Here is a 14,902-nt window from a genome sequence, read left to right on the forward strand (position 1 = left end):
GACCTAGGATTTCTATGTTGGTTGATTTAAGTGAACTTAACTAATCATCGCAACATCAAGAAAACCTAAACATGCATCTAACGAATAATTCACACACATATATATATAAGCATAAAATATAGAGTGAAATTATAGATGCATATTGGCAACTAGCATGACCCCTTGAAATCTTCATATCTTCAAAAGGTCTTCATTTGCAATTCAAGGCTTTGTCTTCCAAGATACGCCATCTTCAAGACTTAACCAAACTATGCAAAAACTAGTGTCTACAACTAGGAATAATCTAAATATTAAAGTACAAAAATACTTAACGGTGCGTAGACCGTATTTAGATTTACAAAAATACATAACGGCACGTAGTCCGTATTTTCTTTCCTAGTCGGGTCCCACTAGTTGCCATTTCATAAAACCTGTGAGAGAGAATATATATATTCCATTCATCCATTCAACATTTGTGAATGGCCCATGCAATTTACAAATTTAAAACAAAGTAAAAATGCATTTAAACAACGCGCGCACTAGTAACTAATCTAGGTGGTTAATCCGATTAACACGCCTAATTAAAACTAGTCAAAGTTGTTTAACCGATTATATAATTTACGTCATTAATAATTGAAGCTCCCACTAAATTTCGCATTTCCTTAATTAATCTAATTAATTAAGTCGGTAGCACCCAAACTTGTCAAAATGAAATTTTGCCAATGCCGCTCAAAACCGAGGCCTAGCCTCCCAAAATTTTAATTAAAATAAACAAAATTAATTAAAATAAGTAAAACGGCAAAAAAATTAACATCAAGCCTTACTATGGCTAGTCACCTCACCGCACCAAGCATACGCACACGCCAAAAAACGAACACATGACCCACGGCCGCGAGCTGCTGCCACGGCACAGCCGCGCGTGGCTGCTGCAGCCCGCGTGCTGCTGCCGCGCGTGTGGCCGCAAGCAAGGCGGCGCTGCCACCTTGGCGGCCCGGCTTGCCAAGGTGGTGCATTGCCTCGTTTTGCGTGCCACGCCCTCGGGATTTGATCCCTTTTCGCGAGACAAAAATAATTAATTCTAAATTAATTTTAGAACTAATTTAGAGAGCAAAATAAAATTTTAAACAAGTCTAACTTAATAAAATTTTCAAAGTGCAAATAACCAAAATAATTCCAAGAACCATTCTTAAATAAATTGGTTTAGCTTGGTGCAACATAAAATTGAGGCAATTTCTCACTTTCAATTTAATCAATTTAAATTAAACTTGAGAATTTGACAAAGTAAAGGGAAGTTGGAAAAATATGAACTTTAATGTTCAAATGAAAATTCCAACATCTAAATTTTGTGAATCCTTGAAAATTATATCTTCCAACATGAAGATAACCAAATTTCTATCACAAAAATCGAAACTTTATGTTTCCAATCAACTCAAAATGATTGAAACAACAAAGTTTAACACAAAATAACATGGAATTTAGTGGTTTTTAAAGTTTCAATCACTTATCACAAATAAAGATTGAATCTTTAACACTTAGGAAGCCTCAAAAATAAAACTTTCACACTAAAAGGCAATTAGTTTGCAATTATGTGAAAATAAATCAACCTTTAAGCATCAAATACTACCAAGTAAGTGTGCTTTAAGGGGACATAAAAATGCAGAAAATAATGCAAATAATCAACCATATAATCAACAATTTATGCCATTAATTTTAAGGTTAGAAAAGACTTAAAATTTTTCGTCAAAAACGAAAAACCCCTCGAAAAAGGCATTTCTGGTCAGAATTTGGCTAAAATCACAGACCCCTTGGGGATAAAAACCTTTCCAGAACACGTTTTCCATCCAAAATTCACTAGTCTTGGGCGAAAATCTGGGTTCTGGGCCAAACTCGACATTAAAAACGGGATTAAAATAAATAAAACCGAGCTACTAATCTAATTAGCAACTTAAACCAGAAAATTAAGCCAAAATAAACCTTGAAAAACATGATTATAAAAATAAACGAACCTGGCTCCGATACCGCTGTTGAGGTTTGGTGAGTGCGACTCACCGCGGAAACAACCCCGACCCGAGGAACCACTCGCAATAATTAAAATCATAAATCATAAATAAATAATCACAAAGAAAAGATAACGAATCTTACCCTCGAAGCGAGCTTCGCCCAAAAACCGGGGCTCTTACTTGAAAACTACGAGCACGTCAAGCGCCGCGCCTCCGACGGTATCCACCCACAAAAAGGCGAACACAACTTTAAGGTCCGCTACCTTGGGGTTAGCAAGGTCCGACCAAAACCCGAGTGTTATATGAGTTTAAGAGTTTTCCCAAAAATTATGGAATGCTCTTTTTAACTCCCACTCATGCACTTTACTCCAAATCCCAAGGTTGGTATTTATAGAGGAAAGTATAGGTGGGAATTTATATCCCATCAATGTGGGATCATGAAATTCCACAAATTAATTTAAAGCTAAATTAAATTAAAATTGCAAACTAATAATAAATCTACAAGTGGCATTACCATGTGAGATGGGTTGGTGAGGACCACATGGAGAGTAGGGGACCATACTTGCTCCCCACTCAATACTCTCCTTGTGCCACATGTCCTCTCCCACTTGCTCCCATATTCCATGCTTCCCCTTAATCCACAGCCCTATGGCCCGAGCCAAGCCACGAGCTAAGCCCGAGCCCGGCCCGAGCCCAGCCCGCACCCAGCTGCTGCTGTGGCGCGGCTGCTGCTGTGCTAGCGTGCCTAGCCGCGGCAGCTAGCTGCTGCACGCACCACGTGCTGCGGCTGCTAGCTGCTGCTGGCCGTGGCTGCTAGCACGGTGCGCTAGCACGCACCAGCCAGCCATGCTAGGCTCGGCTTGGTGTTTGCTAGCCACCTTTGCTAGGACATTTTTGCCCCTAGCATTCGGATGCTCGGGGCACTCCGATGCTAGGGGTATTTTGGGAATATGGTCAATTTATTATTATTTTTGCGCGTCTCGTCTTTTATTATTTTGACTCGACTTCCGACGATCGGTTTCGACGCTCTAAGCTCGAATTACCGACGTCTAAATATTTAACACTCGGGCGACGAATTAATTTCTTCCGAATTAATTTGTCGAGTTGGTTCGTATATTTTGCTTGGGTGTGACCCGAAAGGTTCAGTCAAGATTAAGCTGTAATATTAATTATATTAATATTACTGATCGGAAGCGGCCTCCACCCAGGCATTCCGATCACTTGACCTTACTGAATATATTAGCTTTCTAATAATTCTGAACCTGCTATCAGAATAATACACTTGTTCGAAGGACACCATTCCTTTCATCAAGTATGAGAGGGATGACGGCACTGTGGGTTCTCTGAATGGGGATCAGAAGACGGCCCAAGAGTGTTATCTCTCAGCCGTCCGAGATACCGTGGCCCCAGGCGGTCAGGAACCCATAGACCTTGACAATGTCAAGGATGCCGACCCAGCTCCTGCCCCACCAGCAGCCGGAAAGAAAAGAAAGGCACCTCTGCTGGTGGAGGTGAAGAAAGAGAAAAACTAGCAATCACTGGCCGGTGAACGGTCAGATGAGCTCCGTCCCCAACCGGCTGGCGAAAGCATTGATCTCGTTCTGGATGACAGCCGTCCAGAGCGTACTGTTAAGGTTGGGACGGTTGCTCATGCTACCTTGGGTGCAAGCTTGCACCTTCTGCTGAAGGAATTCAAAGACATTTTTGCCTTTGAAGTGGAAGAGATGCTAGGCGTCAGTCCGGATCTCGCTGTCCACAAACTCACCGTGGACCCCAAAAAGAAGCCCATCCGGCAAAAGAAAAGAAACCACGGCGAGGAAAGAAGTCAGGCGGCAGCTTCCGAAGTCAAAAAGCTGCTAGACGCCAGGTTCATTCGGCCTTGTAATTTTCCCGACTGGGTGGCCAATGTGGTCCTTGTTAAGAAACCGAATGGGACCTGGCGCATGTATGTTGATTACACAGATCTCAACAAGGCGTGTCCAAAGGACAGTTACCCGCTTCCAAAGATCGACAGTCTGGTCGACTCTACAGCCGGTCACGCCTTGATGAGTTTTATGGATGCCTACTCCGGCTTCCATCAGATACCCCTGTGGAAGAAAGATCAAGAGAAGACGGCCTTCGTCACTGATCAGGGGTTATTCTGTTATACCGTGATGCCGTTTGGCTTGAAAAATGCGCCTGCCACTTTCCAACGGATGATTAATACGGTCTTCATTAATCAGATTGGGAGGAATGTGGAGGCGTACATTGATGACATGATAGTCAAATCCAAGCTACAGACGGATCACCTTGCTGATCTCCAAGAAACATTCACCGCCCTCAGGCGGCACAAGGTTATGTTAAATCCTAAGAAATGCGTCTTTGGTGTTGAGTCTGGGAAGTTTCTCGGATTCCTGATTGATCAAAGGGGGATAGAGGCTAACCCTGAAAAGATACAGGCGGTGATAGACATGAAGTCACCTCGTTCTGTCAAGGAAGTGCAGAGGCTCACCGGTTGTCTGGCCGCCTTGGGGAGGTTCCTCAGCCGGTCAGGCGACAAATGCCTCTACTTCTTCCAAGCAATCAGGAAGAAGACCAGATTTGAATGGGGGGATGGGGATGAGGCTGAGGCGGCATTCCAGAGGTTGAAAGAGCATTTACATTCTCTACCTAGGCTGGTCAGCCCGTTGCCTAGGGAGACGTTGTATATGTACTTAGCCGTCTCAGATCATGCCCTCAGTGCCGTTCTCCTTGCCGAGCGAGACGGCGTGCAGCTCCCGGTTTACTTCATTAGCCATGTTCTTAAAAATGTTGAACTTCGGTACCCCATGGTTGAAAAATTTGGCCTCGCTTTGTATATGGCATTCAAAAAAATGAAGCCCTACTTTCTGGCATACCCGGTGGTGATTTACACCGACCAGCTACTCAAGCGGCCAATGTCTACCTTGGACTCATCCAGGGGAATGTTGAAATGGGCTATTGAAATGCAAAGTCTTGAAATCACTTACGAACCAAGGAAGGCAGTGAAAGGTCAGGCGTTTGCCGAATTCATTGTTGAAATGACCCGTCCGGTGGCTCCGGATAATCTTGATCAGGTTTGGAAAGTGTATGTAGACGGGAGCTCTACTAAGAACGGCTGTGGTGCAGGCGTAATTTACGAGTCTCCTGAAGGGGACAGATTTGAGTATGCACTACGCTTCAAGTTTCAGTCCTCTAACAATGAGGCGGAATATGAAGCCCTGCTAGCCGGCATTCGCATGTGTAAGGCGGCAGGGGCCATGAAAATTGACGCCTACTCTTATTCTCAATTGGTCGTTAGCCAGTATGATGGAAGCTACGAGGCTACTCATCCGGCTATGATTAAATATCTTCAGGCAGTTAAAGAAGAGACCAAGGCACTTGAGGAATTCCGTCTGAGTCAAGTGCCTAGGTCGGAAAACAACCAGGCGGATGCATTGTCAAAACTAGTGTCTTCCGCCTGCCATGATACGCCTCGGTCTGTCTTTTGGGAAGTTCTTGAAAAGAGAAGCATCTATGAAGATCCCATTAGAATTCTGGACCGAAGCTCTACCTGGATGGATGGCATCCGGGCCTATCTCTCAGACGGCACACTTCCTGATTTGCCACAGGAAGCAGCCGTCCTGAAGAAGCGAGCTGCAAGCTTCGAGTTGAAAAATGGAGAACTCTTCAAGGCGGGGTTTCTTAAGCCCCTGTTGAAGTGTGTCACCCCAGAAAAGGGGAAGGAAGTTCTCGAATACTTGCACTCGGGATTTTGCGCCTCCCACATAGGCGACAGGTCCCTAGCCGTTAGAGCCAGACGACATTACTTTTGGCCCACTCTTGAGGCAGACGCCAAGGAGTTGGTGAAGAAATGTGACAAGTGCCAAAAGTTTGGCAAACTTACTCACCGTCCGGCTACTGATCTGACGGCCATCCACAGCCCAATCCCGTTTGCAAAATGGGGCATGGACATTCTAGGTCCTTACACGCCTGCTCTAGGCGGAAAGCGCTACATCTTGGTGGCTGTGGATTATTTTACCAAGTGGGTGGAGGCTGAGGCGGTTAAAAACATCAAGACCTCAGACGTAATTTCCTTCATTTGGAAGAACATTATCACCCGGTATGGGGTACCTGTGTCTATGGTGTTTGATAATGGTCCTCAGTTTGAGACGCCTCAGCTAAAAACTTGGTTGGGAGATCAGGGGATCTCAAGCTATTTTGCATCTGTTGGCCGGCCCCAAGCAAACGGCCAAGTTGAAGCCTTCAACAAACTCATCTCAGACGGCATTAAAAAGAAAATAGAAAGAGCCGGTGGCTTATGGGAAGAAGAATTAATCCATGTCCTATGGGCCATACGGACAACAACGAAAGGGGCAACCGGTGAAACCCCATTTCTCATGGTTTACGGTGCTGAAGCTGTCTTGCCCATCGAACATTACGAGCCGACTCTCAGAGTCATGCTGTATGATGAAGAGGCAAACTGGGAAGCAATACGCCTGGCATTGGATTCACTCCCATAACGCAGGGGCAACGCCGCCTTGCGTCATGAGATTTACCGTCTGAGAATGATTAGAGCCTACAACAAAAAAGTACACAAGCGTCCTTTGAAAGTTGACGACTTAGTGTTACGGAAAATGGAGGCAACCGGTAGGGCCAATGAGCTGGGAAAGCTAACTCCAAATTGGGAAGGCCCCTACCGGATCTATGAAGAAATAAGGGATGGCACCTACCGCCTGGAAACCCCAGACGGCAGGCGTCTGCCTAGAACTTGGAATGTAGACAATCTAAAAAAGTACTACTTCTGAGATTGTAAATTTTTTGTAAACAGTGAGTCAATTAATGAAGATCCAGATTTTGTTTGCAAAATTGAGTTATTGATTGATTAATCCATCCGGGTAATACCCAGGCGGATTCTTCTTTACCTAACTAAGTTTGACACTTAGAAAAGGTTACATTTATTGGTCCGCCTGGGTAATACTCGGATCCCTTGTTTGTTTAAGTTTGATACTTTGTTTATTCAACTGCCTGATTATTTGCCTGGGTAATACCCAGACTGACCCGATTTGTTTAAAAAACTAAGTTTGATACTTAGTGTAAATTCAATACTGACTAAAAACTAAGCACAAAAATGTTTAGTGGCTATACAACCGGTCTCAAACAAAACCAGAGGCTAAAATGGCCGGATGGTTGCTCACTTTATAAAATCGCCTGTCCCAACATGGACAAAGGCGTCCGGCGACACCCCTCCGGGTGCAATCGTCGCAGAGAACAGACTATTTGTCGGTTCTACGTACCTATGCAGACGGCAAAAATTGAACGACCAAATTGGTCAACTCATAGCCGTCTGACCAAAATAACCTATGAAGAATGAATTAAGTTTCCGGATACCGGATGCCCATAGGCATCAGTCGGTCACCAGCTGAAGTTCTCACTTAGGTTATTTATTCCAAAATTGCACTTCCCACCCAATTGGGGCAAAAGAGTTGTTCAATGGCTATGAAATCTCTACCAAGACGGACAAACGTCGTCTGTGTAGTGACTGAAACGCCTGTTGGTGTACGGCTGTGCACTTGGTTTGGGGCAATCACTACTGTGATTGATTGACTTACAAACGTATCATGCTCTTCGCAGCATCAGACGTTTTCAAGTCAATCAACCAAATCCACTTGAAACCAATCACACAGCCGTCCAGGGGCAAGGACAACCAGACTATTGACTAGTTAGGCAAAAAATCGCCGCATGCTTTTGATAAGTTAGGCAAAATGAAAAATTAAAAATTTGCACAAAATAAAAATTCAAATTCAAATGCAAAATGATCAAAACCGACTCAGTCGGTGCATTTCATAAAAGTCCACCCAACCAAACGGTTGTAGTGGATCTAACCGGACCCCGTCCGAGAAAAAGAAATTGTTAATTAACCCGGCTCCTTAGCCGGTAAATACAAGGAAACTCGGCACGCAGGCCGGAAAAGGTAAGTCTTGGCATACAGCCGCTAAATAAAAGAAAATAAAAGGCAAAGATTGGCATACTACCGCTGAGTGGTCACTTCTGGCCTGCAGACGGAGCCTCCTGGTCCCCCTCCTCCTCACCATCTGAGGGTATCTCTTGTGCTTCACCAGGACCAGCAATCTCAGGCACGGACGGCTCATTGTTGGAGACCCAGGCTTCGAAAGAGGCAGGCTCTGGCTCGCCTTGTTCTCTCAAGTACACCACGTACTCGGCATAGCTGTGCGCCATTGCCCAGATGCTATAATCCGCGTCTGGGTACAAGGCAGCCCAGGCAATCTTCATACGGGCGTCATTGTCAGCGTCACTCTCAGCAACAAGGCGGTTTTGCTCCGCCTCCAGGGTTGCTGCCAAGTTCTTCTGAGCCTGAGCAGCCTCCTTCTCCAGCTTTTGAACCTTGGCCTTCAGTTTGGTGTTCTCTTCGAAAACACCTTTAAGTGTGCCAAGGTCCGTCTGGGCCTTCTTGAGCACCTCATCAGCCTTCTTGGCGCTCTCATCCGCCTTCTTCTAGGCCTCCTCCGCCGCCTTCTTAGCCGTCTCAGCATCCGACGCCTGCTGTTTGGTCGTCTCCAGATCCGCCTCCAGCTGCTGGATTCTAGACGCCTGTGTCATAATTATTGATTTAGTTTCAAGTTCATTTACGATAGTCGAGTGTAAAGCAATATTATCAGCGTCTATGGCGGACTTCTTGGCCCTTTTTACCTCTTCCCGTTTGCGGGAATAAGGACGTTTGAGCCCGTTTACCCGCAGAGGTGGATTTTTTTATTTTGTTGAGAACGGCAGGGTTCTCCTCCCTAGCCCGTTTGAGTTGCTTCTCAAACGACTTTCCAACCTCTCCTCCCTGAAAAAATAACCAAAGTTAAGGTTAGCATCCGGGAAAATGATTTTAAAGGATCAACGTATGAAAAGGTCAGGCGTTAGTTACCTTGGCCTTGAGCTCAGCCGCAGCATTCTCCGCAAGATCCTTGCGGATGGTTGTAGAAGACCGTTTGGGAGTTTTCTCCGACTGTAGCATGTTTAGAGCTTCTTCTGCAAAAAGAAAGAAATTGGTCAATATCATAAGTCAATTTCGAGAGAAAAATACTACAGACGGTATAAACTCAAGCGCATACGTTTTGTAAACATGTGCCCTAGCCCGCAGGCGGCTAGGAAACATTCATCCCTGAACCAGGCGCTCTTGGGGATCCAATTCTTGGGAACTTTTATTGTTTCCCCGGTTGACAGAGTTGCGTCTGTGAGGCCGAAAAAGTCTGCCTCAATTATCTTGTCAAAATCTTCCTCTGGGATCCAGGGAAGAGCGCACTTCCTGCCCAACAAGTCGGGCTTCTTATTGTACAGACGGAATTCATAATTTTCCCGTCTGGTTGGGGCTGACATCAGGTAGAACCTGTGCTTCCAGCCATCGAACTTTGAGACCTTGTCCAAGGTCATCATATATTGCGGCTGCGTGGTTAGAGTGTACCACGCCCTCCAGCCGCCTAGGCTTCTGCTGAGATAGTGCATGCTTGCAAAAGCCTCCCAGCCGGGGTTAAGCCCTTGGAACTCGCAGGCGGCAACATACCCCAAAATGTTGGTCCAGGAGTTGGGGGTAAGTTGCCAGACCCCAAGGCCGTAGCCTCTTAAAATTGCCTTCACCGCCTGGTGAAGAAGGAAGCAAAGGCCAGCTTTGAACGCCGCCTCATAACAACCAAAATAGTTGTTGGCGTTCTGTTCATCGTCCTCCCAGGCGATGGTGCCATTCTCAGGCGGCACCCGGATCCTATACCCGTCTCCTAGCGGGTGCATTTTCGTAAAATTCTTTAAGTTTTCTTCCATTTGGATCCGGTCCTTGGAATAGACGTGGATGCTGAAGGGATCATCCTTCTCGCTCCACTTTTTCCTTTCTTCCTCCTCGCTATCAGGAAGCGGGGGTAAGTCATCATTGCTTTCAGAGGTAGAGGCGGAGCTGTCGCTCTCCGTCTCCTCCTCGCTTTGACCCAAGGGGGCAGAGACGGCCTCGTCGCCGCCTTGGTCACACTCTTCCAAGAAAGAGTCGGCAGGGGTTGAAGGGGCGCGCGGAGGGGATCTCTCCAGAGCCGTCTGGTCTCCCTGACCAGACGTTTCTCCCTCAGGCGTTAGGCCGCCTGAGCCTTCGCTTTTATAATTTGGATCCGTTGCCGTCTGCATTGTCCGAGCCATGGTGTCCTGCACAGACACATAACTGGTCGGAATCCAAGGCAAAGGGTGGTCCCAACACCCCGAGACGGCACTCCCAGTCCTAGACTCAGCCGTCCCTGGTGACCGGCTGGACTCTAACCTAGGCTGTGCCGTGTGTGTTGGTGATATAGTGTTTATATAGTGTCTAGTTTATATAGTGTTTTATCCCCGTCCCGTGGTCGTTATTAGTAGTGTTTTTGGCTCTTTCGGGCCACTTTTATTACTAATTTGTGTGTTCTAGTGTTTTCGTAGTTTTAGTTGTATTTTACAGGAAATTGCACTCTTGGAGCATTTTTCCGGGCCTTATTGGATCGACTACGGAAGCTAGAAGGACACGACCACTTTTGGAGCCCAAGATCGGTGAGAGCCGGTGACTAAGGGCTCGGTAATTTGGATCACGAGGCATTTGGACCAAGTATTTGAGACCCGAGAGGAAATATGGATTGGGCCGAGAAATCTAGCCTAATCGAAGTTCAAGCCTCGAAGATGAAGACCGGGCCCGATCGGGCAAGCATACGCCCGATCGGGCGGCTGCGTGCATTAGTGCCCTCAAGGAAGAGGCGCGCCCGATCGGGTGAGCTAGGCTCGATCGGGCGCGGCACATCAGAAGAAGCATAGGAAAAAAGGCGGGCCCGATCGGGCGCCCCTTCGCCCGATCGGGCGCGTGTTTTCTTAGGACCTGATTAAGTTTTGTTTTAATTTTTGTTTTAGGAGAAGTTTATATACGTTTTTGTACGGAATAATTACTTACCTCTTTCTCTTAGACTTTCTCTCTCTACTTAGTATCTTTCTCTCTCTTAAATTCTCTCTAAACTTTTGTTCTTAATTCCTTCATTAATTCCAGATTTACTTTGGTACAATTTCTTCCCTTTTCAATTTCAGCTATTTTAATTGTTTTCTTGTTATTGCTTTTAACTATTTATTTGATTGGTTTAGTTATGATGATTAGTGAGTAGTTTAATTCTAGGGTTTATGGGGATCCATAATTAATATGAAGGGATAGTTTGTTATTATTGATTGTTGATATTGCATGATAATTTCCTATTGAATTGTTTTAATTCTTTGCAATTAGATTATGAATCGAGCAGATGTAATTTGATTGTGAATGTTTAGAAATATTGAATTGATGAATCGAGCAGATGTTGATTTAATATTAAAGGCTATTTTTAATAGGAACTTAGGTCTAGTAAATCGCGAGAGCCTGTTAGATCTATGTTGATTAATAAATTGCGAGAGCCTGTTAATCATGTTATCTGTGCATTGTTAATTATTAATTACTTCGTTCTATCTCGGAATATTAATTATTGGTGAACCTGTGACCCTAGGTTTCCTTATTATTGATTCTTTTCTCCCTAAACTTGTTCTTCGTAGTATAGAATTCTTACCCAAAAATATTGGTTACTTAGATAATTTAGAGTATAATAATTAATTAGAATTAAAAAGACCTGTTTCCCTGTGGAGTTCGACCCTACTTCCCTATCTACCTTAGTTAGTGATTTAGGTAATTATTTTTTATTAGGGGATACGACTTTACCCTGTTAAAATTTGGCGCCGTTGCCGGGGAAACGGTTTTATTTTTATTTTCTGATTATATTTTTGTAGTCTAGATTATCCCCCCTTTTGCCTCAGAGAACATTAGTTCTTTGAGGCAAATCTCATATTTGTCTTTAGTTCTTTGTTTATGCCCAGGTGTTCTAGATCAGGTGACATCCCTTTTGATCCTGAGATCGAGCGTTCTTTTCATAGGCAAAGGAGACTCTATAGACAAATTCTGGCGGGTTCTGAGGAGGACAACAATCGAAGAGATCCTCCCCCTGATTCTAGTGATACAGATATTCCTTCAGATTCAGAATCAGAGATGACGGCCCAGAAGAAACTCAGTGATTATTCGCAACCAAAGCTCACAGATTTCCCGCACCTTACTCCTACTCCGGCTCTAGATGGAGTTCAATTTGAGATCAAGCCCCAATTTATCACTATGATAGAGAGGAAGCAGTTCAGCGGAGCTAAGGGTGAAGATCCTAATCTTCACATCGCAAAATTCTGCCAATATTGTAACACCATTAGACAAGCCGGGGTCACGCAGGACCAAATCAGGGAGATTCTTTTTCCCTTTTCATTATGTGGCAAAGCAAAATTATGGTTTAATGGTTTGAATAGAATTGCACTTGGTATTACTGACTGGGAAACTCTTGCTTTGAATTTCTATAATAAATATTATCCTGCAGAGAGAACAGCGGTGCTAAGAAGTGCTATTCAGAACTTCGCTCAAGAGGCCGACGAAACATTATATGAGGCTTGGGAGAGGTTCAAGGATCTAAAGAGAGAGTGCCCCCACCACAATCTAGCACAATGGCAATTGATCCAAGCATTTTATAATGGACTTGGAAATTCTTCTAGATCTGTACTAGATTCGGCAGCTAGTGGGAGGTTTATGAATTTAAATGTGGATGATGCAGGACAGGTTATCGAAGACATGGCAATACACAATTCCCAATATGGGAATCCGAGGGGGTTTGCAAATAAGGGAAAACATAATGTCGATTCCGTATTCTTTTTGCAAGCTCAATTAACATCTATTTGTCAAAAATTAGATAATCTTACTGCTGCTCCTAACTCTGTAGATAATGTTTCTGCTGTTGCTAACCATGAAGCTTTTTGTGAAAATTGTGGAATTGTAGGTCATTGGGAGCAAGATTGTAGGAGCTCTATGGAACAAGTTAATGCCTTTCAAACCTATAGGCAAAATAACCCCTATTCCAATTCCTACAATGCCGGTTATAAAAACCATCCTTATCTTTCATACCGGAGTACCAATGTACAAAACCCTCCACCTCCACAACAACCACAACAGCAAACACCACCACAGCAAAAATATTATCATCCTAATGCCGGCCAGAAAAGCCAAGCATCACCCTCATCATCTTCCGACCCTGCCATGACAGAAATTAGAGCAATGCTTGCCAATATGCAAAAGCATATGGAGAGTAGGGATGCGCAAATTGATTCTATTCTAGCCCATAATAAAATCATGGACAATCAAATTGCACAACTTTCATCTACCCTACAATCCCGTCAGCAGGGTGCTCTACCATCACAACCTATCCATCCTACAGATCATGCTAATGCAATCACTCTAAGGAGTGATTCACATTATGATGGACCTCCTATGCCAAAGGAAGATGGATCAGTTCCTGATCTAGATTCCTCTATACCAAACGGTAATCCTGCTAGCCCTGCAGGGCTACAAATAGATACTAACCCTACTAATGTTTCTGTGCAGGGTAAATTGCAGGATAAGGGAGGAGATGTGCAGAGCCCAGTTATCAAGCTTCCATTCCCTAATCGACAACTGAAGAGTAAGCTTGATAAACAATTCGGTAAGTTTTTAGAGGTTGTGAAGAACCTGCAGGTAACAGTTCCTTTCACTGATTTAATCACTCAAGTACCTGCTTCTGCTAAATTCATGAAAGACATTCTGACTAGGAAAAGGGCCTTTAATGAAGTAGAACTGTAGCTTTCACAGAGGAGTGTAGCGCTTATTTGCAAAATAAATCCCCTCCTAAATTAAAGGATCCCGGTAGTTTTTCTATCACTTGTCACATTGGGAATGTTTTTATTGATAAAGCTTTATGTGATTTGGGTGCTAGTGTCAGTGTCATGCCATCATCTATCTGCGCTAAATTAAATATGGGAGAATTAAAAATTACTAATATAACTTTGCAAATGGCAGATCGTTCGGTAAAATACCCCTTAGGTATTTTAGAGGACGTCCCTGTCAGAGTTGGTAAATTTTTTATTCCTGTTGATTTTGTTGTTTTAGATATGGCAGAGGACACACAAATACCCATTATATTAGGTAGGCCTTTCCTCCACACTGCAGGAGCTATTATTGATGTGAAAAATGGTAAACTAACCCTTTCTGTAGGTGACGATAATGTTACCTTTAATTTAGGGAAGGTTTTGAAAGGGCCTATGTTAGAGGAAAATTGTTGCTATATTGATACAATTGATATAATGGACGATATTTGTGTTGATAGCTTGCCACAGGTTCTTGCGAAGGATCCCTTACAGGAAGTTCTCTGCGGGAACTTATCTAGCGACAATGCAAGCGTTTGGGGTAATGAGGTTCAGGATATTGAAAAGGCTATTTCCTTAGAAGAGTTAAGCCCCAAGGATACAATGAAGGTAGTAAATTTAGTTCAGGAATCAAAACCTGCAGAGGTCAAGAAACCTGAGCTAAAACCTCTCCCTTCTCATTTGAAATATGTTTTTCTTGATGAACAGGAACTACACCCCGTGATCATCAGTACTGCACTCACTGACCTACAATCTTCCCAACTTATAGGGGTCCTCAAAACCCATAAGAAGGCTATAGGGTACAGTATTGATGATCTCAAGGGTATTAGCCCTGATTTTTGCATGCACAGGATTCATCTAGAGGAAAATTACAAGCCCTGCATTCAACCCCAACGAAGATTAAATCCCAACATGCAGGAAGTAGTCAAGAAGGAGGTGATGAAATTACTTGATGCAGGTATCATCTATCCTATTTCTGACTCCAAGTGGGTAAGTCCTGTGCAGGTAGTACCGAAGAAGGGTGGGATGACTGTGATAACTAATGATAAAAATGAATTAATTCCCACTAGAACAGTAACAGGGTGGCGTATGTGCATAGACTATCGTAGATTAAATATCGCCACTAAAAAGGATCACTTCCCTCTTCCCTTTATTGATCAAAT

General features: G+C 44.0%; 1 non-coding gene across 1 annotated transcript; it reads right to left on the reverse strand.

Moving 5' to 3' along the window:
- Positions 1–12,399: 12,399 nt before the first annotated feature.
- Positions 12,400–12,506, reverse strand: LOC145641348 (small nucleolar RNA R71). The gene has a single exon (XR_014115384.1). It is a non-coding gene; the product is annotated as a small nucleolar RNA R71 (small nucleolar RNA).
- Positions 12,507–14,902: the final 2,396 nt, after the last annotated feature.

This window comes from Chenopodium album, chromosome 7, assembly GCF_948465745.1.
Source record: "Chenopodium album chromosome 7, dcCheAlbu1.1, whole genome shotgun sequence".
In the NCBI taxonomy this organism is placed as follows: domain Eukaryota; kingdom Viridiplantae; phylum Streptophyta; class Magnoliopsida; order Caryophyllales; family Amaranthaceae; genus Chenopodium; species Chenopodium album.